The sequence below is a fragment of the Palaemon carinicauda genome, chromosome 1 (assembly GCF_036898095.1).
Source record: "Palaemon carinicauda isolate YSFRI2023 chromosome 1, ASM3689809v2, whole genome shotgun sequence".
Lineage (NCBI taxonomy): Eukaryota > Metazoa > Arthropoda > Malacostraca > Decapoda > Palaemonidae > Palaemon > Palaemon carinicauda.
The window spans coordinates 111,002,728-111,027,077 of NC_090725.1; the positions used below are offsets into that span (position 1 = coordinate 111,002,728).

General features: G+C 39.3%; 1 protein-coding gene across 1 annotated transcript in view; it reads left to right on the forward strand.

Annotated features, from left to right (window-relative positions):
* Positions 1-10,457: 10,457 nt before the first annotated feature.
* LOC137650864 (superoxide dismutase [Mn], mitochondrial-like) overlaps positions 10,458-24,350 on the forward strand; it is a 45,468-nt gene continuing 31,575 nt past the window's right edge. The window contains exon 1 of the mRNA XM_068384022.1: positions 10,458-10,568. The gene's annotated coding sequence lies outside the window, so the exon portion shown is untranslated. The remainder of the gene's footprint in view (positions 10,569-24,350) is intronic.

Below are 24,350 nucleotides of genomic sequence, written 5' to 3' on the forward strand. Positions count from 1 at the left end.
GAGAGAGGAGAGAGAGAGAGAGAGAGAGAGAGAGAGACTTGTTCTTCATTATATTGAGAAGATTATTATTATTATTATTATTATTATTATTGTTGTTGTTGTTATTATTATTATCATTATTGTTATTGTTATTGTTATTGTTATAATTATTATTATCATTTTTATTATTATTAATATTATTATTATTGTTGTTGTTATTGTTATTGTTATTAATATTATTATTATCATTATTAATATTATTATTATTATTATTATTATTATTATTATTATTAACTAAGCTAACTAGTTAGAAAAGCAGGATGCTATAAGCCCAAGGGCTCCAACAGGGGAAAATAGCCCAGTAGAAGAAAGAAAATAAGTAAACTACATGATAAGTGATGAATATTGAATAAAAAATTACCCTAAGATCATTAACAAAGTTATAATAGATCTGGCATATAAAATACTCTGAAGAGAGATTCGTGTCAGCCTGTTCAACATAAAAACATTCAAGTTTGAACTTCTGAAGTTCTACTGATTCAACTACCCGATTAGGAAGATCATTTCACAACTTGGTCACAGCTGGAATAAAACTTCTAGACTACTTTGGTACTGTCTGGGAAGATCTGAATGCAAAGGGTGGTCAGAATTATGAAAAATCTTATTATTATTATTATTATTATTATTATTATTATTATTATTATTATTATTATTATTATTATTACTTGCTAGGCTACAACCCTATTTGGAAAAGCAGGATGTTATAAACCCAGGGGCTCCAACAGGGAAAATAGCCCAGTGAGGAAAGGAAACTTAAGGAAAAATAAAATATTTCAAGAAGAGTAACATTAAATTAAATATCACCTATAGAAACTATAAAAAAAAAAAACAGTAGGAAGAGAAATAAGATAGAATAGTTTGCCCGAGTGTATCTTCAAGCAAGAGAACTCTAACCCAAGACAGTGGAAGACCATGGTACAGAGGATATGGCACTACCCAATACTAGAGAACAATGGTTTGATTTCGGAGTGCCCTTCTCCTAGAAGAGCTGCTTGCCATAGCTGAAGAGTCTCTTCCACCCTACCAAGAGGAAAGTGGCCACTGAACAATTACAGTGCAGTAGTTAACCCCTCGCATTTAGAAGAATTATTTGCTAACCTCAATGTTGTCAGGTGTATGAGGACAGTGGAGAATATATAATAAATAAGCCAGACTATTCAGTGTGTGAGCGTGTGTAGGCAAAGGGAAAATGAACCGTAACCAGAGAGAAGGATCCAATGTAGTACTGTTTGGTCAGTCAAAAGGCCTCATAACGCTCTAGCGGTAGTATCTCAACGGGTGGCTGGTGCCCAGGCCAACCTACTACCATAAAAACGAACTAATTGAACGACGGTGCCAGAAATGAATATCTAGATCAGGAATAAGAAATTTAATAGACCACGTTATACAGCAGATGAAGTTAGAATTGTTTATAAAGAAACGTGATTGTTTGCAAGAAAGTAGATTGACCAAGGCACCAGCCACCCGTTGAGATACTACTGCGAGAAAGTTATTGGGTCCTTTGACTGGCCAGACAGTAGGCCTACAACATTGGATCCTTCTCTCTGGTTACGGTTCATTTTCCCTTTGCATACATATACACCGAATAGTCTGGCCTATTCTTTACATATTCTCCTCTCTCCTCATACACCTTACAACACTGAAATTCCCAAACAATTCTTCTCTCAAGGGATTAACTACTGTACTGTATTATTTCAGTGGCTACTTTCCTCTAGGTAAGGGTAGAAGAGACTCTTTAGCTATGGTCACCAGGTCGTCTAGGAGAAGGACACTGCAAAATCAAACCATTGTTCTCTAGTCTTGGGTAGTGCCATACCCTCTGTACCATTGCCTTCCACTGTCTTGGGGTAGAGTTTTCTTGCTTGAGGTTACACTCGGGCACACTATTCTGTCTTATTTCTGTTCCTCTTATTTTGTGAAAGTTTTTATAGCTTATATATGAAATATTCATTTTAATATTGTTACTGTTTTTAAAATATTTTATCTGGATTGTTAATTACTTCTTTTATTTCCTAGTTTCCTTTCTTCACTGGGCTATTTTCCCTGTTGGAGCCTCTGGGCTAATAGCATCCTGCTTTTCTAACTAATGTTGTAGTTTAGCAAGTATATATATATATATATATATATATATATCTTCTTCTTCCCAGCTGGTTCCCATTTTTATATGGGGTCGCCGTTGCGGATGAGCCGTTTCCATCTTTTTCTATCCTGCGCTTCTGCCTCATCAATCCCAGAGAAGTACGTTCGACTGATACAAGAGATGTACCGTAATGTATTTACTAGAGTGAGGAGCAGTACTGGGGAGACAGAGGGCTTTGAGGTGAGAGTAGGATTACACCAAGGGTCAGCCCTGAGCCCATTTATCTTTAACATAGTGATATATGTATATATATATATATATATATATATATAACTAGCTAAACTGCATCCCTAGTTGGAAAAGCAGAATGCTACAAGCCCAAGGGCTTCAACAGGGAAAGATAGCGCAGTGAGGAAAAGAAATAAGGCATTAACTAAACTAGAGAAGTAAAAGGCATATAATATAGACTATTTTAAGAACAGTAACAACATTAAAACTGATTTTTCATATATAAACTACAAAGAGAGGCTTATGATAGCCTAACTTTGGTCTAGTAGAAAATATACTTCTTTTATTCCGTTCAAACGGGTCAATATTCTATTAAATCTCTTAAAATTCTTTTGTAATTTAGAGCAATAATCGAAGCTCAATTCACTCCACAAATAAAGTATATTAAAAGTCTCATTTATTTAGAATAATTCACATCTTTTAAGTCTGCAATTCTCAATCTTCATTGTGTTTTGGTTCCAAGCGACGCTATGTCCTTGAACGGAATAATTATGATTATTGATTCCTAATCTGTTCTCTTATTGTATATACATCCAGTAGGTTTGCATGTTTACATTTTTAGATTGGTGCTATTGTAGCATTTATTGGAAAAGAAAATTATTTTGTCCTAGATTTTAATGAGCTGTTTTGAGAAACACGGTCTAGGTATATCTAGTTATATGTAGACCGTGTTAAGAGCAAGGCCACGCTTTGGGTCCGCTAGTAGACAATTATAGAAAGAATTTTCTGATCAATACTGAGAGAGAGAGAGAGAGAGAGAGAGAGAGAGAGAGAGTATAGCTTGTCCCCTAACAACATTCTACAGTTTTGTTCTGTATTGATACAGGAACTCAGTCAAGTTTGTCTCTGTGAAATTTTGTGTTATTTCAATTTCAGTAATTCACTGATTACTCACTGGCCACTGTGATATAATTACCTCCACCAACGAAGTTGGTAGGAGGTTATGTTTTCGACCCTGTTTGTTCGTTCGTTTGTTTGTTTAACAACTTCCTGGCCACATTTTTACTCATAGAGTAGTAAAACTTTCATGGATTAAGTGTTATCTTGAAACGTGGAAGTCAATCAAATTTGAAAGTTCTAGATTAAAGGTCAAGGTCAAGGTTGGGAAAAAAAGGTCGAGAAATAAGCTGCCATGGCGGAGGTCTGCGCTCTTAGAAGTGGGGTATATTGCTAGGTAGTAACAAAATGAAATGTGATATGATAAAGAGCAAGTGTCTGAAAAAATATATATGCATATATATATGCATATATATATATATATATATATATACATATCTAAATAATCAGATGTCATTTTACATATGGGACAAAAAAGAGTAACTATTTGAGAAAAGTTTGACAATAAGTATATATTCATACTTTGCTCTCGTGATTATGTGATGTGTTGTAATTATTACGTCTATGTTACCATGATCTCTTGCTTCCTGTTATATATATATATATATATATATACATATATATATATACATATATATGTGTATATATATATATACACACACACACACACACACACACATATATATATATATATATATGTACTATACATATATGTATATATAAATACTGTATGCACATATATATACTATATATATACATATATATATATATATATATATACTGTATATATATATATATATATATGTGTGTGTGTGTGTGTGTGTGTATGTGAACATATATCACAAGCACACGTGATTTCAATCAATGTAAATATCAGCCACAAATGGCATTTAATACCGAATTCTATCTTGGGAACATATATCCACTTGGAATTCATTTCATGGTAACAGCTTCTGGCCGGGTAGAGATTCGAACCCCCACCTGTTCGGCTGGAAACCATGCCTGTAAGGCTATTTGTGGCTGATATATATATATATATATATATGTGTGTGTGTATATATATATATATATATATATGTATATATATATATATTAGCCGTAATTTTGACGGGTCACGTACACTAGTGTGTTTATGATATACTGGTATATTAGTTTATTTAAAGTATTTGTTTTATGTTATTTTAATTTTCTGTGTATTTTATCATTGATGTCAATGTATTTGCAATGTATTTTTATTGTTTAAGGTGTACTTGTGAATTTGCGATGCTGTTATCAAACTTTGTATTTCACATATTATTTTATTTGAAATACTGATCGCTTTATATGTTTCTTATTTGCATCAATGTGTTAGTTGTAACTTACAGGTCTAGGCCTACATATTTCCTTGCATAGGACAATTAACGTATTTAGATTACATTGCAACACTGGATAAATACCGTTATAGACCTATATCTTACATTAGAGTGAAAAATTAATAATGTATATTCATTGGGAGTTAAATGGCAGGACAGGATTAGAAATTAAACTATAAGAGAGATTACTCGAGTGACATATGTGGATGAGATCATGGTGAGGGGTAGATGGAGATGGTTTGGGCATGCTCTTCGCACTACCCAAGAGAGATTAGTTCACCAAACTTTCAACTGGGCTCCACAATGCATTAGAAGAGTTGGAAGACCCAGGCCTACATGGCTGAGGACTATGAAACCTGAAGTAGATGGTGAATGGAGAATTATTGATTTAAAAGCTCAAGATAGAGACGACTGGCGAAATCTAACCGAGGCCCTTAGCGTCAATAGGCGTGGGAGGAGATGATGATGATGATATTTATCTAATGCTATATACTTTGGAATAGTCTTTATTATTATTATTATTATTATTATTATTATTATTATTATTATTATTATTACTATTATTATTATTATTATTATTATTATTATTATTATTATTATGGCTTGCTAAGCTAACAACTCTAGCTGGAAAAGCAAGATGCTATAAGCCGAAGGGCTCCAACTGGGAAAGTAGCCCAGCGAGGAAAGCAAATAAGGAAATAAATAAGCTACAAGAGACATAATGAAGAATCAAAATAAATTATTTCAAGTACAGTAACAATATTAAAATAAATATTTCATATATAAACAATAAAAACTTCAAAATAACACGAGGAAGAAAAATACATAGAATAGTGGGCCCTCAAGCATATTTGAAAGGTCTAGATACTCTAGAACCTATAGAAACTTGATATAAACTTTTATTACCAGGATTGACTAATGTAACCCCATCTACCACAATATACCAAAAGTGCAATTTAAGAAATTACAAAACTATTAACAGAGGAGCAAGACTGATAGAGAAATTACAAAACTATTAACAGAGGAGCAAGACTAATAGAGAAATTACAAAACTATAAACAGAGGAGCAAGACTGAGAAAGAAATTACAAAACTATAAACAGCGTAGCAAGACTGATAGAGAAATTACAAAACTATAAACAGAGGAGCAAGACTGATAGAGAAATCACAAAACTATAAACAGAGGAGCAAGACTGATAAAGAGATTACAAAACTATAAACAGAGGAGCAAGACTGATAGAGAAATTACAAAACTATAAACAGAGAAGCAAGACTGATAGAGAAATCACAAAACTATAAACAGAGGAGCAAGACTGATGAAGAAATTGCAAAACTATAAACAGAGGAGCAAGACTGATAGAGAAATTACAAAACTATAAACAGAGGAGCAAGACTGAGAAAGAAATTACAAAACTATAAACAGAGGAGCAAGACTGATGAAGAAATTACAAAACTATAAACAGATGAGCAAGACTGATGAAGAAATTACAAAACTATAAACAGAGGAGCAAGACTGATAAAGAAATTACCAAACTATAAACAGAGGAGCGAGACTGGTAAAGAAATTACCAAACTATAAACAGAGGAGCGAGACTGGTAAAGAAATTACAAAACTATGAACAGAGGAGCAAGACTGATAGAGAAATCACAAAATACAAACAGAGGAACAAGGCTGATAAAAGGTGCCCCACCCCCAAGAAAGGATCACTTCTATACTAATTGATTTCCCTGGTTGCCTATCAAAGCCAGAATAGAGTTTAAGATATGTACATTATTATTATTATTAATTGCTAGGCTACAACCCTATTTGGGAAAGCAGGATGCTATAAGCTCAGGGGCTCCAACAGGGAAAATAGCCCAGTGAGGAAAGGAAAGTTAAGGAAAAATTAAATATTTCATGAAGAGTATCATTAAATTAAATATCTTCTATATAATCTATAAAAACTTTAACAAAACAAGAGGAAGAGAAATAAAATAGAATAGTGTGCCCGAGTGTACCCTCAAGCAAGAGAACTCTAACCCAAAACAGTGGAAGACCATGGTACAGAGGCTGTGGCACTACCCAAGACTAGAGAACAATGGTTTGATTTTGGAGTGTCCTCCTAGAAGAGCTGCTTACCATAGCTAAAGGGTCTCTTCTAACCCACCAAGTTATCAGAACCGGACGTCCAAAGTATATCAAGAGAATTGTTACATATTGTGCAGCTATGTGTAGGCCTAGAAATTCTCTTAGATATTTTGGAAGTCCTGTTCTTACTGCTTGATGGGTTATTGTACTTTAAAATCAATTCTTGCTTTAATAGGCAGTCAGTTTAATTCAACTGTTATATGAATAATCCCTTTATACCTTTTTATATCTTGTTCTTTTGTTTATCATTTTGTAATTTCTTAAGTTGCATTTTTGGTACATCGTAGTAGATTGGAGTTATTGTAGTCAATTCTGGTAATAACACAGTTAATCACAATTTACTTTGCGTTATATTCTTCCAGATACGTCTTTACAAAACAGTATTTCTAATGTGATATATAGCTTTTATACTTCATTGTTTATTTGAGCAATGAGAGTCATGAAGTTTACTAGATATCGAAACAGAATTGTTATTAAACTCCAATTTTGTTTTAATCTAATATTAGTTGTTTAAATGTCATCCATTCCCTAATACTGGTAAGAACCTGTTTTAGAGTTCTAGCGCCATCATCATTGGCATTTATGAAGTAAAACTGAATATTATCCGCAAATAGTTTAGATTTCATTATTATTATTATTATTATTATCATTATTATTATTATTATTATTATTATTACTTGCTAAGCTACAACCCTTGTTAGAAAAGCAGAATGCTATAAGCCCAGGGGCCCCAACAGGGAAAATAGCCCAGTAAGGAAAGGAAACAGGGAAAAAATAGAATATTTTAAAAACAGTAACAACATAAACATAAATATTTCCTATATAAACTATAAAAACTTTAACGAAACAAGAAGAGAAATTATGTAGAAAAGTGTGCCTCTATTTCTGTAATAATTTTGAGAAGAAGAAGACGTTATGGGAGCAATAACATGAATTTTATTAACTAATCTAAATGATTTTCATAATTTTATTCGTACTGGAAAAACGTTAATCGTATACAGTTGGTATATAACTGCGCAGGAAGTATAAATAAAGTCTTAATAATTAAAAAATGTCAAATTACAGCGCATGCGCCAAAGGTTATTGCGTCAAGCGGCATCATGATCCCCCAGAGTTGCCAACTTAGCGATGTTGTCGCTATACTTACTGCCTTTTCCTGCCATTTAGCTAGTTCTTGGAATTAGTGATCTCTCTCTCTCTCTCTCTCTCTCTCTCTCTCTCTCTCTCTCTCGAACCCAAATGATTATTCAGCACTTCAATTAACTTTTCCTGTAATGAAGTTATGCAGAAGGACGAAAACTAATGAATTAATAATGCCCTAACCCCAAGGGTCCCAACAGGGAAAAAAAGCCCAGTGAGGAAAGGAAATAAAACTATATTAGAAATAATAAAGAAAATTAAATCTCTCTCTCTCTCTCTCTCTCTCTCTCTCTCTCTCTCTCTCTCATTTAGCGACTTCTAAGAATTTTATATCGTTTTGTTTGGTAAATTCCAGTTTAAATTCAATTTCAACAGCAATTTCTTAATCTCTCTCTCTCTCTCTCTCTCTCTCTCTCTCTCTCTCTCTCTCTCTCTCTCCCTCCGACATTCAAAGTTCTAAAAGGAATAACATTTGTAGACTACAACAACCTATTCACGCTTAGCACAAATCAATCCAGAGGTAACGGATACAAACTGGAATTTAAAAGATTCAACACCACTTAATATGGTAATTTCTTTACATACAAAATAGCAAACACATGGAATAGACTTCCAGCGGATGTAGTAAACAGTAATCCGGTAAACAAATTATTATTATTATTATTATTATTATTATTATTATTATTTATTTATTTATTTATTTATTTATTTATTTATTTATTTATTTCTGAAGTAGACCCTCTTTTAAGCAGGTTTTATTGAAAGTGATTGCTGTCTCAGTGGTGTTAATTTTGTAATTAACTTTTTCTATTGTTCCTATTATCTTTTTTCTCTTCCTTTCCACAATCCGCCAGTAACTGGGAAAGGGCCATATTATCATTAGGAAAGCGATGAAGTCCATATCATTCGCAATTCATCTTTAATATATCACAACACACTAATGAAAGTACAGATAATACGTACAAAGTATGAAACACTATCACAATGTTGGTGTGCACAAAGTAATGGTTCTTGTAATGCTTGATCTAAGTGCAGCATTTGATACTGTAGAACATACATATCTGATGGAAGACCTTAAAGCTGTGGGCATCGTAGAACGAGCACACGACTGGTTTGTGAGTTATCTTGAAAAGCGCAAAGTTAAAGTAGTAATATCAAATGTTGAATCTGAGACAAGAAAACTAACCAAAGGGGTGCCTCAAGGCAGTGTACTAGGTCCTCTCCTGTTTGAAATTTACACGATTGAACTGGCAAATATACTTGAAACTCACAGAGTTAAGTTTAAAATATACGCTGATGATACACAATTCTATTTCCCAATAGAATCAGTTGATGAAACTAAAAGAAAGATACATGAAATAATGAATGACATTAAGGCTTGGATGTTAACAAAAAAGCTCAAGCTCAATGAAGACAAAAGTGAATGTATTATTTTTGGAAATGAAAAAGATATAAAAAGAATCGAATGCTTCCAAAGAATTGAAATAGGTCAATCGATCATTGACCTAAAGAAATCTGTCAGGAATCTTGGAGTAATCATGGATGATAGACTGACAATGAACAAACATATAAATAACATGGTAAGAAATTGTAACTATCATATTAGAAACATAGCATTTATTAGTAAATACTTAGATGAAAAATCTATGGCCATACTCATTTATCACCACATATTTTCAAGAATTGATTACTGCAACTCACTGTTCTATGGCTTACCAAATTATCAGCTGAAGAAAATTCAGAGAGTACAAAACAGAGCTGCCAGATTAATAAAAGGACTACACAATAGGGAAAGAATTACCCCTGCACTAATTAAGTTACACTGGCTACCGGTAAAAGCGAGAATTGAATACAAGCTACTCTTACTAACGTTTAAGATACTGAACCAAAATATCTAAAAGAATGCCTGGATAAACTAGAACTAGGAACAAATGTTAACACAAGACACATGAGTGACAAACATAGGCTATCTGAACCAAGAACAAATAGTAAATTTGGTGAAAGGGCTTTTAGCTACTGTGCGCCTAGACACTATAATAAACTGCCAACTGAAATGAAGGACCTAAAGGGAGCAATTGAATTTAAGAAGAAACTAAAGACATTACTTTTCACAAGATCATATGATTTAGAAGATGCTACAATCAAAGAATTGTATAAGTTATAATGAAAATGTTTCGTTAGATGATTAATATGGACCCGCCCGAGAAGTAGTTCACTCGACTTCAGTGGAGGGTTGGATTTAAACCCAAACCAAGTAACCAAGTAAGTAAGTACTTATGTGCAAAGAAATTATAAATTACGTGGAATTAAGTATAACACATCCTTCAAGGCAACCGGTTTCGAGCAGTGAGAGGGTTTTCTGTTCATTGATAATTGCTTTACTAATGGTTCGCTAACCATACTGTAAGCGAATTTACTTTAGATTTAGATTAATTACCTTTGAAAAAAGGAGATTTGTGATGTTAAGAGGGTTATTGCTTTACTGACAGTTTGCTAACTATACCGATAAAGTTAATGAATGATGATATGAAAAACTGAAATATCACGTTAAAAATTAGTCAAACTTTTTTTTTATATATTTATAGCGCATTTTGGCGATTTTTACACTTGGAAGTTGGCAACGCTGACTTTACTGGCTCTTACCAATTGCGACGCTCCTTATGCAAGTCTGTCTTCGAGATATTCTTGTGCTAATAACATCTAAAGTAAGTGACAGAGGCAATTTTATATAATATATGACACCTGATAATACATCAGTTTTTCAATGTGTTAATTGTATGTTTATTATATAAAATCAATGCGTATTTAAGTGGAAGGAAAATACCGGTTTCGAAACATCCAAAAAGGCGACCTTGAGGATCAGCATGACTTGCCAGTTTTTATGATTACATCTTTGTCATGTTATTTTAATATATAAATAATAATCTCTGTTCGTTTTCTTGATGTAATTGTAAAGAAATAATGGTCGAAAACTGTTTTATTAGGTTTTAATTGGAAATTTATTATCGAGGATCATCTCCTTGTCGTTGGACGTCCTTCAGTATTTAGCAAGACTCTAATTTTGCAAATTCATATTTTATTATATATTTCAAAGTAATTATATTTATTATACATCAAAATTTTTTTATTTTTGGTTCCGTAAACCAAGAATTAACTGAGATTTTAAATTATATCTTTAATGGGTATTTTAATGGCGCAATCTAAATTTTCTTACGGTTATCCATGTTATATTTAATGTATGTATTCGGTTTTACATTAATTTATCGGACATTTTGCAATGGCCCCAAAAATCGATAGATTTTTGTTGGACCGAAATATATTAAGAAGCCAATTTTACGATATACAAAATATTACTTAGCATTATTTTGCCGGTAATTTAGCCGGTTTGGAAGCCTATACAAGGTTGACTTATTTTTAGCGTAAACTAAAACTTTGATTTTTGGGGTGGGCCTCTATGGACTGTAACAACCCCGACCCCCATTGGTAAAGATAAGTCTCCCGGGTTAGGTTATCTTACTGGGTTTGGGGTGAATGTATGATAGTGGCCACCTGTATGTATGATAATGAGTTTTGGGGTGAATGTAGTTTTTGGGGACAGGGCGATATCTTTCTTATTACTAGCCATATCGTTTTTCATTATGGGGTAGATGTTCTTTACAATGATCCAACATACCATAATATGATTTTTCTTCTATCATTTTGAATAATATCATAATTTACCTTTACCACGGCAATATTTTCTAAGTTCAGCACGGTCCGAACGCAAGTCACGGGTAGCTCCTGCTTAGTTTCCAACTTTCCCGATAGATAAAGCCCGTGTCATCCCAGTCTAAGAAACGTTCGTTTTTACAATTTAATACTCTCCCGTCAATCTTCATATTTACCCCTTTTGTTAACTTCGTAGTTTTTAGGGACACGTCATTTATAGTGACATTTGATACTGCTATGATAATTATCATGAATTGTTAGGTTAGGGAAAGGTCGTTAGAATGCGTCGTCCGCTGAAGCCACGGCCAAGTTACTCGGTCGTAAAGTTTCCTCCAAGCATGGTTTCCTGCCTGACTAATATCATCCGTTGGGGGGCGCGCTGATCGCCTATCAGCTGGTGGCGCTAGCTTGAACAGTTATCAGTGTTCGGACTTATGTTTTCGCTAATTCCAACAATTGTCATTTTTAACCTCTTAAGATTATTTCGTTGGGACACGTCCTGAAATTATGGCGAATACTAATTTGTTATATATACAACCAAAGGTTAGGTTAGCCAACATCTACTTAAGATATTTCGGTAGATAAAGCCAGTGTCAAACAAACCAACCGAACTAACCCGTTCGTTGGCCGCGTGATTTCAAATTTTTAATCCCCCCTCCCACATGACCCGAGATTGACCTGGACTCGGCCCTTTCCAACTCTAACCGCCGTAATGGATAGACGTGTCGCGTATAGTTACTCTTTGAGCGATGTTGTTGAGTTTATCAATCATATTGATCAAATTGATTCGTTGAAGACAATAAGGTATTTACACCTACCGGACTTTCCTCGAGTTGCCCCCGAATTTTTTCATTATTTATTTCGAGAAGGGCTCTTAGGTGATTTTAGGGGTCCATGTGAGAAGTGTAAAATTGGTGAAGGCGCAAGAACCCGAGGATTTTGGTTTTAGCGACATCGAATATTAAGGTAAGCCTGAGTAACTTTTTTATTATGACAATGTGGTTAAGATATAATGGTAATAGTATAGAACACCACGCTCTCCACTTACTCCAATATAATGTAATCCAGCAGTTCTCACCTTCTTGCACAGTAATTAGATGGTTATTTAAATTCTGGGAAAGCAATAATTAGCAAGATATGTTGAAGAGGGGAGAACGGGTTATAAAAAGAAAATAGCTTGGTTTCCTCACTAAACGACATGGAACTGACGTCAACATAGTCAACCAAACAGATCGTGATGCCAGCGTACATAAACAGAAGTTCGTGATGCCAGCGTACATCTGATATACTGTATATTCAAAATATACTTAATCAAGAATTGTGATTACTCAAAAGTGTCACTGTGTAAATTATATATTTTAAGGACACTTTTGAGTAATTAATCCATTTTTAAGTAAGTATATTTTGAATATACAGTAAATCAAATGTACGCTGGCATCATGAACTTCTGTTTATGTACGCTGGCATCACGAATTCTGTTTGGTTGACGATGTTGACATGTCAGTTCCAAGTTGTTTAGTGAGGAAACCGAGCTATTTTCTTTTTATAACCCCTTTCCCCCTCTTCAACATATCTTGCTAATTATTGCTTTCCCAGAATTTAAGTAACCCCCTAATTACTGTGCAAGAAGGTGAGAACTGCAGGATTACATTATATTGGAGTAAATGGGGAGCGTGGTGTTCTATACTATTACCGATATAATTTGGTTGCTGCCCATACCTTTTTTTGTGTAGGAGAGAGACTTACGAAGGGGGTCCGGGGGCTTGCCCCCTGGTAGGGATAGTGACCTGGGAACTACTAGTTTCGGTTTGTGGGGTTTGTATGTTATTGTCAATGGTTGGGGGGTCGCAAGGGGCGTTAGCCGCCGCCCCCCGCCCCCCCCCCCCCCCCCCCCCCCCCCCCCCCCCCCCCCCCCCCCCCCCCCCCCCCCCCCCCCCGCCGGTTAGGTCACGAGGAAGGTAAGGACATGGCTTGTAGGCCAGGTTAGGAGGGGAATTTTGGGTTAGTTTGCCATTTTTCTCGCACGTTTCCAACATCCATGACCAAAGTGGTCCTAGTATGTAGATTGTTGGGACAAGCATTTACAAAACTAGTGTATTTAACATTATTTCATTCCGTGATTTTTCCTGTGAAAAGGGCCAATTTCGGACTTAATATAGAAAAATGCCTGTTTCCTTCGAGAATGACACTTATTTTTTCTGCAAATAAATAATGGGTAAATGTGTAGGAGAGCTCCGCGGAAGATCTTGAAGAATTTAAACACCTACAATTCACTATTATATCATATAGAACGCTTATATAATAGTCAATATATGAGCAGCTTCTATTTAACGAAGATATTCGTGTGTATAGTTATGTTTCACTTGGATTTTTTCTAAGTGTTTGTTTTTGTTTACTGTGTGATGTCTTGGCTAAAATGAGCTGTTTCACCGCCTTACTGCGTATGGCAGACTAGTTCTCAATGCTATTCTAACCAATAACAGGTGTTTTCTTGACGTCACACTGTTTGAAAACCAATCATGGCGGTTTTTACAAATCTAGCCAATGCTGACACTTATTACTTCACTTATCCCTGCTATTTTTCCACCAGTTACCACAGTTTACGTGAAGTTCCGCGGAGGAATATTTTTGCACGTCTCGGATCTCCCTTCAAACTGAAAAGCTCATTTTGCCGTGAAGTATGGAGCAATTAGCAGGACCTTCATCCCGTTCCGACTGTGTCACTTGTGACAATTGCTTCATTTCTTATGGGGATTTTTGTGTACATTATTCAGGGAAAGTTGATTTGCTAATTGCATTTGCTCAACGTCATGGTTTGATTTTGGCAGAGAAAAAGTGCCCTAATTGTGAAAATGTGTGCCGTATAGATTACAACAAATTAGCATTCCGGTGTGATCGTAGTGTGGTTACTCGTGGGAAAAGGAAGAGGAGGTGCAATTTTTTCGTGTCTTGTTTCAAAGGTACATGGTTTTGAAAATTACTGTGGCCTTAAGGGGGGGTCGCAGGGGGGGGGGGGGCGAACACCCCCCCCCCCCCCGGTAGGCCTAGGTAGGGGTACAGGGCCCCATAGGCTAGGTTAGGTGGGTGTCTTAGGTTCGGTGGTGCCCTGAAAATTACTGTGGCCTTAAGGGGGGGTCGCAGGGGGGGCGGAGCCCCCCGGTAGGCCTAGGTAGGGGTACATGGCCCCCAGGGTAGGGTAGGTAGTTGTATTAGGTTCGGTAGTGCCCCTAAAAATCACTTTTCTCCTCCTCCCCCCACCCAAAAACCCCGCTTCCCACTGGGGTCCCCCATAATTGTAGTAGTAGGTTTATGCTTACATTTTCTGTGTAAGAGTTAGGTGGTTGTAGGAGGATTATCTCACAGTTTCAAGGTAACTGTAGCTCTAATTTACTGTTTTCTTTCGTTTTCTACTTTTAGAAACTTTTAAATCGAGCGCGGAGGTCTCCTACACAATTACCAAATAATGAAATACATATATATCTATATACGCTGATAAGGGGTGACTGCAAGTTGAAACAGGTTTTTGGGTGAGGAAAACATGCTCAGAGAACGGTATATAATGGTAAAACAAACCTTTTCTTCTTTAACTATAGGTTGGGTGGTTTTCATGTTTTTTGTTCCCCTTTTAATATATATTTTCTTAGTCATAGCTTTTCAAAGTTTAAAACCGTGAATTTGACAAAAAAAAATTCCCTAGTTATTTAAACCAGAACTGTTCAAAGTATGGAGCCAGGCTAAAAAAAAATTCCCTAGTTATTTAAACCAGAACTGTTCAAAGTATGGAGCCAGGCTATTTGGTTTAAGTGTAGGCAAAGGGAAAATTAACCGTAATCAGAGAGAGGGATCCAATGTAGTACTATCTGGCCAGTCAAAGGACTTCATAACTCTAGCAGTAGTATCTGAAAGTATGGAGCCTTTATAGTTCATTTGGACAAAATGGGTGTAAAATTTCAAAAGTTATGCTTGAAAAACCATTTTATAAGGGAAACAAACTTAAGAACTTAAGGTTCCCCACCTAACCTAACTTAGGATCTGTATGCTTGCCCACCAGTGGGCTACGCTCCCCTTAGACTGCTGTATTCTTAGCTTACCCTAATACCAAGTCGTAACCCTGTATTTGCTTTGTAACTGGCTTCACTCCCGGGACGATAACACTAATATTAAGTAAATCGTAAAACTATCTTCATATCGAATTTAGTAAAAAACTTCCGTATTAATTAAATCGATTTGACAAATAAAGTAAACACCTGTCCCAACGAACTACATTCACCCCAGTATCTCTAAACTGATGGATGGTGCCTTGGCCAACTTATACTTACTTTCAGATAAGCAACAACAGCTATACATGTATAATGAATTAAGTGTGTTAGAGATTTATAACCAATTGAGTGTGTTAAAGATTTATGAGCGGTTATCGAAAGATTGATCTAATATGTTACAGAAATGAATCTGCTTACAGTAGGATAGCAAAATAGGTGTGCTCCTCCGAGGAGACGTCTTGTAACGGCAGCCATTAGCCTACTGAGAAAATTGTTGTACAAAATGACAGACATGACAAAATTTGATGACTTCAGCACGAACATTTTTTAAGTTTTGATCGGTTCAAAATTTTTGGTAATAATTTCTTCACATAAAAAATTAAAGAATTTCCTAAAAAGAGTATGGCAGTAATGCATGCACAATGGCACTTACATTTCAAGGTACAGTATCAACAATTTACTTGGAGAACGCCAGTTTCGCGCGTGTTTTGGTTGACTGATATGAAAGTTACTATTCAGTAGCTCCCCTTTAATTTTCGAACAAAACATACCTAAGTGGTCAGCACTCGTTCACTCCCTATGCCGTACTGTAACGATATCCTGTTTGGCGTAAAAAATTTTCATTTGTATTGTTTACATCTTCACACTGATGCTATCGAGAGAATATACACCCATTTATGCAAAGCAAAACAAAATTATTTGACATGTCTAAGCCACCTTTTCTGGCCTTGTGTTTACTTCTGATAGCTCTTGCTGGAGTTTTATGAAATAGGAGATATATGTCTTGACCTTAACCTTACCTATAATGCATTGGCTTTCGTGAAAATGTGGTCGTAGGAATATGTCCAAACCTAAGGTTCCCCTCCTAACCTGGCCTAATGGTCAGGCTTTTGCCATCTTGATGCTCGATACTACACAGTATTCTGAGAGTTTTATTGCAGCTGTGACAAGTTGTGGAATGATCTTCCTTATCGGGTTGTGAAATCGATGGATCTTAGAAAGTTCAAACTTGCAGCAAACGTTTTTATGTCAAACAGGCAGACATAAGTCCTTTTATAGTATATATATGAAATATCTGGTTTGGTGTTATTACTGTTTTTGAAATATTTTATTTGAAATGTTCATAATTTTTCACATTTATTTATTTGCTTATTTCCTTTCCTCACTGGGATATTTTTCCCTGTAGAAGCCCTTAGGCCTATAGCATCTTTCTTTTCCAACTAGGGTTGTAGCTTAGTAATGATAATAATAATAATGATGCTGTATCCTTATAACCAGGTTTAACCACCCCTCCTTTTTTCATGACTGTAGATAAGTACCATAGCTGGAAATTTGTAATGTTTAGGTTAGGTTTAGGTTCACGTTGAGGCTTCGCCTTTGCATTGCGCCTCTTGTGTCTTTTAGTTTGCGTTCCTTATTTTTTCTCTTCACCCATATTTGTTGTAGTACTTTTCTTATTTTCAATATTTTCTTCTCAAAAAAGGCATTTTTCAATATTAATCTTACCCGGTGATCATGTAGCTGCAACTCTGTTGCCCGACAGAAAAAACCTACGGTCGGGATACGCCAGCGATCGCTATACAGGTGGGGGTGTACAACAACAGCGCCATCTGTCGAGTAGGTACTCAGGTACTTCTTGTCAACAAGAACCAATTTTTCCTCTGTCGTGCCACCGGCAAGACCTACTTGATACGCTGTTGATTCTGGAGTTGATTTTCACGCTATTTGGTGATGTATTCTCTCTAGATATTAGCTTTCACTGTACAGGAGTTATTATCATTACCTTATCAAGCTTTTTTGATTAGATTTGGATTATTTGTTGACGACTTGGATAGATTTTGGATTCCCCCCTTTGACTAATTCAAGATGTCTGACCATACTCAAGTCCCCAAGTACAGGCAGTGTAGCGCTAGGGACTGTTCTAGGCGTCTTCCGAAGGCCTCTATAGATCCTCACACCGTTTGTTCCAATTGTAGGGGTAAATCCTGTCAATTGGAAGATCGATGTGAGGAATGCGCTGGGCTTTCGGAATTCGATTTTAATGAATTCCTTAAGAATGCACGTAGGCTAGAGAAGGATAGGATCAGGAGGAGTTCGTCTCGCTCTTTTGATTTTTCCTCTCCCCATGCCCCTCAACCTATTCCTTCCCCTGTAGTGGTGACTCCCGACCCTTCTACTAGCTCTCAGCAACCCTCGATGGCGGACATGATGCGTGCCATTCAGGCTCTTGGTGACAGAGTGGAGTCATTAGCTAATGACCACAATCAACTCTTGGCCGATGTCAAAGAGTTGAAGGAGAAAAGTGCAGTGGGAAGTGTAGTGAGTGCAAGTGCGGTGAAAAGTGTCAGTGTCAGTGTTACGCATGAGGGTGCATCTGTTCGTGCCAGTCGTCCTCCCAGTCCGGGACCTCTTGCAAGCTCCCAAGCCCAGGGGAGAAGCAATGTCGAAGGACCAAAGGGTTCGACAGGCCTTGATCAGCGTACAGATGTACCCTCAGTGGTTGCGGACGTATCTTGCAGAGATCGTCCCATCCACAAACAGACGAGTGAGCCCATTCATTCCTCGTCTGTGGAAGAAGTTTCTCGTCAGAAACGCTGGACCAAGGTCTCACGACCTCTCAAGCGCAAGGTCCCTTCCGAGCGAGTCCAACGGCCCAGGTGTAGCCACTGGGTCAGTTCGGACTCGCCGCAGTCTTCCGAAGACTGCACACCTCCCAAGAGAGGTAGAGTGGTTCCGCAGCAGGCAATCACTCCGTCTGTTGCCGCACCAACCGCTGTAGACCCTAAGTGGTCTATGCTGCAGTCTATGCAGACTCAGCTAGCTTCCTTCATGCAGGAGTATCGTGCTGAGAAGGTTGACACTGCACCTGTTAACCTACAACCTGCCACGGTTGTGCGCTCAGCAGACACTGCGGCTGCCTGCTCCCACACTCCGGCTGTGAGAGCTCCACCACCGATGCGCAGTCGACCCTGCCAGACGCATGTTGACGTTAGCCGACGTGCGGCACCCTCCGTTGACATGCGTGAGCTACCGCATCAGCAGTGGGAAGGTGCTGTCAAGCTGCCGTGTTTTGACGCAATGCGGCAGTCTCCGCAACCCACGGCAGTCCCCACCACGCACCATCACTCCGCTTTTGTTGTTGCCAGCTCTCAGACTGACCAGCAGCGGCATGATGTTGGATCCAGTGCAGCTACGCATGCACCCGTGCTGCCGGATTCAGCCTTTCAGCTTTCTTCTCCTCCTTTGCCGCTTCCTCCTCAGCATTCGGATGAAGGAGTCTCTGATGACGACGAAGCTGCGCATTTGGACGATCAACACTCCGACATAGAAGAACCCAAGACTACGCCTCCCTCCTTAGACTTTAGGAAAGTCCTTGCCCTGTTTAAGGAGTTGTATCCGGACCAGTTTGTGTCTGCAACCCCGCGCTCACCTCCCTCTGAGTTCGCTTTAGGCATGCAGTCAGCAGCTCTTGCCTTTACGAAGCTCGTACTCGCGCGCTCATCCAAGAGAGCTTTAAGGGTACTGGGAGAGTGGTTGCAGTCCAAGAAGCAACTTGGGAAGACGTCCTTCATCTTTCCACCGACCAAGCTTGCTTCCAAATCTAGCGTCTGGTATGCCACGGGAGAAGATCTCGGCTTGGGAGTTCCTGCCTCTGCCCAGGGCGACTTCTCAAGTCTGGTAGACTCTCCCCGCAGACTGGCTATGAGACGCTCCAAGATTTGCTGGACCTTTTCGGACATGGACCATCTTTTGAAGGGAGTTTTTCGTGCTTTTGAGATCTTCAACTTCCTGGACTGGTGTTTGGGAGCGTTAAGCAGAAAGACCTCCCCTTCGGATAAGGACTCTGCCATGCTCATCATGTCATGCATGGACAAAGCCATTCGGGATGGGTCTGGCGAGCTTGCGGCTTCGTACGTGTCTGGAGTTCTTAAGAAGCGAGATCACCTTTGCTCCTTCTTGTCGGCGGGGATCACACCATGTCAGAAGTCAGAGTTGATGTTTGCTCCGCTTTCCAAGTGTCTCTTTCCTGAAGAGCTGATCAAGGGGATTGCCGCCTCGTTGATCCAGAAGGATACCCATGACCTGGTGGCGTCATCTGCTCGTAAAGTCACAGCTTTACCTTCCGTGCCTAGACCTAGGATGGACACACCAGCGTCTAGGTTCATTCCGCCCTTTCGTGGCAGAACCTCCAGCAGAGGAGGTACCCGTGCCGATAGTCAACGTGGCAAAAAGAAGAAGGGTTCCAAGTCCTCAAAAGGCAGAGTCTGACTGCCAACCTCTCCAGACAGCAGTGGGAGCCAGGCTCAAGAACTACTGGCAGGCCTGGGAGAACAGGGGTGCAGACGCACAGTCTGTGAAGTTGCTCAGAGAGGGGTACAGGATTCCATTCTTGCGCAAGCCCCCTCTAGCAACTACTCCCATCGACCTCTCTCCCAGGTACAGAGAGGAGGACAAGAGGTTAGCTTTACAGCAAGAGGTGTCTCTCTTGCTACAAAAGGGAGCGGTAGTCATAGTCCGGGACCATCAATCCCCGGGCTTCTACAACCGTCTCTTCTTAGTAGCGAAGAAGACAGGAGGGTGGAGACCGGTGCTGGACGTCAGTGCTCTAAATGTCTTTGTCACCAAGCAGACGTTCACCATGGAGACGACGAAGTCGGTGCTAGCATCGGTCAGGAAGGAAGACTGGATGGTCTCGTTGGACCTAAAGGACGCGTACTTTCACGTCCCCGTCCATCCAGACTCCCAACCTTTTCTAAGGTTCGTCTTTGGAAAGGTCGTTTACCAGTTCCAAGCCCTGTGCTTTGGCCTAAGCACGGCACCTCTAGTGTTTACCAAACTGATGAGGAATATTGCCAAATTCCTGCATTTGGCAGACATCAGAGCCTCCCTCTATTTGGACGACTGGCTTTTAAGAGCTCCGTCAAGTCGTCGCTGTCTGGAGAATCTCAAATGGACTATGGATCTGACCAAGGAATTAGGTCTCCTGGTCAATATAGAAAAGTCCCAACTCGTCCCATCCCAAACTATAGTATATCTAGGTATGGAGATTCAGAGTCGAGCTTTTCGGGCTTTTCCGTCGGCCCCCAGAATCAGTCAAGCCCAAGAATGCATCCAGAGCATGCTGAAAAGGAACCGATGTTCAGTCAGACAGTGGATGAGTCTAATAGGGACGCTTTCATCGCTGGAACAGTTCATCGCGTTAGGGAGACTCCACCTCCGACCCCTTCAGTATCACCTAGCTGCTCACTGGAGAAAGGACATGACGCTAAAAGCGGTCTCAGTTCCTATATCCGAAGAGATGAAGTCTGCACTGACTTGGTGGAAGAACAGCATTCTTCTCAAGGAAGGTCTACCACTGGCTGTTCAGACCCCCGACCACCTTCTCTTCTCGGACGCATCGGACACGGGCTGGGATGCGACACTGGACGGTCGGGAATGCTCGGGCACGTGGAATCCGGATCAAAGAGCACTTCACATCAACTGCAAGGAGCTACTGGCAGTTCATCTGGCCTTGAGAAGCTTCAAGTCCCTCCTTCTAGACAAGGTGGTGGAGGTGAACTCCGACAATACTACAGCCTTGGCGTACATCTCCAAGCAAGGAGGAACTCATTCGAGGAAGTTGTTCGAGATCGCAAGGGACCTCCTCACCTGGTCAAGAGATCGAAAGATATCTCTTGTAACGAGGTTCATTCAAGGCGACATGAATGTCATGGCAGACCGCCTCAGCCGGAAGGGTCAGGTCATCCCTACAGAGTGGACCCTTCACAAGAATGTTTGCAGCAGACTATGGGCCCTGTGGGGTCAGCCCACCATAGATCTGTTCGCTACCTCGATGACCAAGAGGCTCCCAAATTATTGCTCACCGATTCCGGACCCAGCAGCAGTTCACGTAGATGCCTTTCTTCTGGATTGGTCCCATCTAGACCTGTATGCGTTCCCCCCGTTCAAGATTGTCAACAAGGTACTGCAGAAGTTCGCCTCTCACGAAGGGACATGGTTGACGTTGGTTGCTCCCCTCTGGCCCGCGAGAGAATGGTTCACCGAGGTACTGCAATGGCTAGTAGACGTTCCCAGGACTCTTCCTCTAAGAGTGGACCTTCTGCGTCAGCCGCACGTAAAGAAGGTACACCCAAGCCTCCACGCTCTTCGTCTGACTGCCTTCAGACTATCGAAAGACACTCAAGAGCTAGAGGCTTTTCGAAGGAGGCAGCCAGAGCGATTGCCAGAGCAAGGAGGACATCCACTCTCAAGGTCTACCAGTCAAAATGGGAAGTCTTCCGAAGCTGGTGCAAGGCGAATTCAGTTTCCTCAACCAGTACCTCTGTAACGCAGATAGCTGACTTCCTTTTACACCTAAGGAATGTAAGATCCCTATCAGCTCCTACGATCAAAGGTTACAGAAGCATGTTGGCAGCAGTCTTCCGCCACAGAGGCTTAGATCTTTCCACCAACAAAGATCTACAGGACCTCCTTAAGTCTTTTGAGACCTCAAAGGAGCGTCGGTTAGCCACACCAGGTTGGAACTTAGACGTGGTTTTAAGGTTCCTGATGTCAGCAAGGTTCGAACCGCTTCAATCAGCCTCTTTTAAAGATCTCACTTTGAAGACACTTTTCCTCGTTTGCTTAGCAACAGCTAAAAGAGTCAGTGAGATACACGCCTTCAGCAGGAACATAGGTTTTACATCTGAAACGGCTACATGTTCCTTACAGCTTGGTTTTTTAGCTAAAAACGAGCTCCCTTCTCGTCCTTGGCCCAAATCGTTCGAGATTCCAAGCCTGTCCAGTTTGGTTGGAAACAAACAAGAGAGAGTACTATGCCCAGTAAGAGCTCTTAAGTACTATTTAAGACGTACAAAGCCATTACGAGGACAATCAGAAGCTTTATGGTGTTCTATTAAGAAACCTTCTTTACCGATGTCGAAGAACGCAGTTTCTTATTACATCAGACTTTTGATTAGAGAAGCCCATTCTCATCTGAATGAGGAAGACCATGCTTTGCTGAAGGTAAGGACACATGAAGTTAGAGCTGTCGCTACTTCAGTGGCCTTCAAACAGAACCGTTCTCTGCAGAGTGTAATGGATGCAACCTATTGGAGAAGCAAGTCAGTGTTCGCATCATTTTACCTTAAAGATGTCCAGTCTCTCTACGAGAACTGCTACACCCTGGGACCATTCGTAGCAGCGAGTGCAGTAGTAGGTGAGGGCTCAACCACTACATTCCCATAATCCCATAACCTTTTTTAATCTTTCTCTTGAAATGCTTTTTATTGTTGTTTTTGGGTTGTACGGAAGGCTAAGAAGCCTTTCGCATCCTGGTTGATTTGGCGGGTGGTCAAATTCTTTCTTGAGAAGCGCCTAGATTAGAGGTTGTGATGAGGTCCTTTAGTATGGGTTGCAGCCCTTCATACTTCAGCACCTAGGAGTCGCTCAGCATCCTAAGAGGATCGCGAGGCTCAGTAAGGAAGACGTACTTAAAAAGGCAGAGTAATGGTTCAAGTCGACTTCCTTACCAGGTACTTATTTATTTTATGTTTGTTATTTTGAATAACTGCTAAAATGAAATACGGGATACTTGGCTTCTAATGTTAACATGTATGCTGGTCTCCACCCACCCCCCTGGGTGTGAATCAGCTACATGATCACCGGGTAAGATTAATATTGAAAAATGTTATTTTCCTTAGTAAAATAAATTTTTGAATATACTTACCCGGTGATCATGAATTTAAGGACCCTCCCTTCCTCCCCATAGAGACCCAGTGGACCGAGGAGAAAATTGGTTCTTGTTGACAAGAAGTACCTGAGTACCTACTCGACAGATGGCGCTGTTGTTGTACACCCCCACCTGTATAGCGATCGCTGGCGTATCCCGACCGTAGGTTTTTTCTGTCGGGCAACAGAGTTGCAGCTACATGATCACCGGGTAAGTATATTCAAAAATTTATTTTACTAAGGAAAATAACATTTTCCAACTTTGTGCACTATCATCTTTGTATGGTGGTTGGAGCTCAGTTGCTTTTATTCATATATCACTAAACTGTGGACAATATAACAAGAAGTGGTTAGCATTTTCTTCTACATCACAGAATACACAGTTTATATTTCCACCTTGGTGTCGGTTTTTTTATATTCAACCCCAATGTGTTTGTCTCTGCTCTGAATATTAAAATTGACGAAAATGCGTTGTCATTTGCCATCTTCAATCTCTTTTATCTTCAGTTTCTCAATCATGGGACTGCCCAGTGGTCATAGAGGAGAAGTGCATCTGAGTAGCTGATGCAGACACCACTCTTGTGAAGTGTGTCCACCAGATTTTACTCCTTGTCTTACCATGAACAGTGAGGGCAAGGTTAACTGAAGTTGAGGTGCACTGTCCAGTGATGTGGTAGATGATTATGGAGGCCAGGCTGACTGTAGCAGGACTGAGATCAACAGTTTTTCTTGTAGGTTGATTTAACAAAGTCAACAACTGCAGTAGTTGCTCACATACCTCTTCAGCTTCGTGATGGTCAGTGCCAGGTG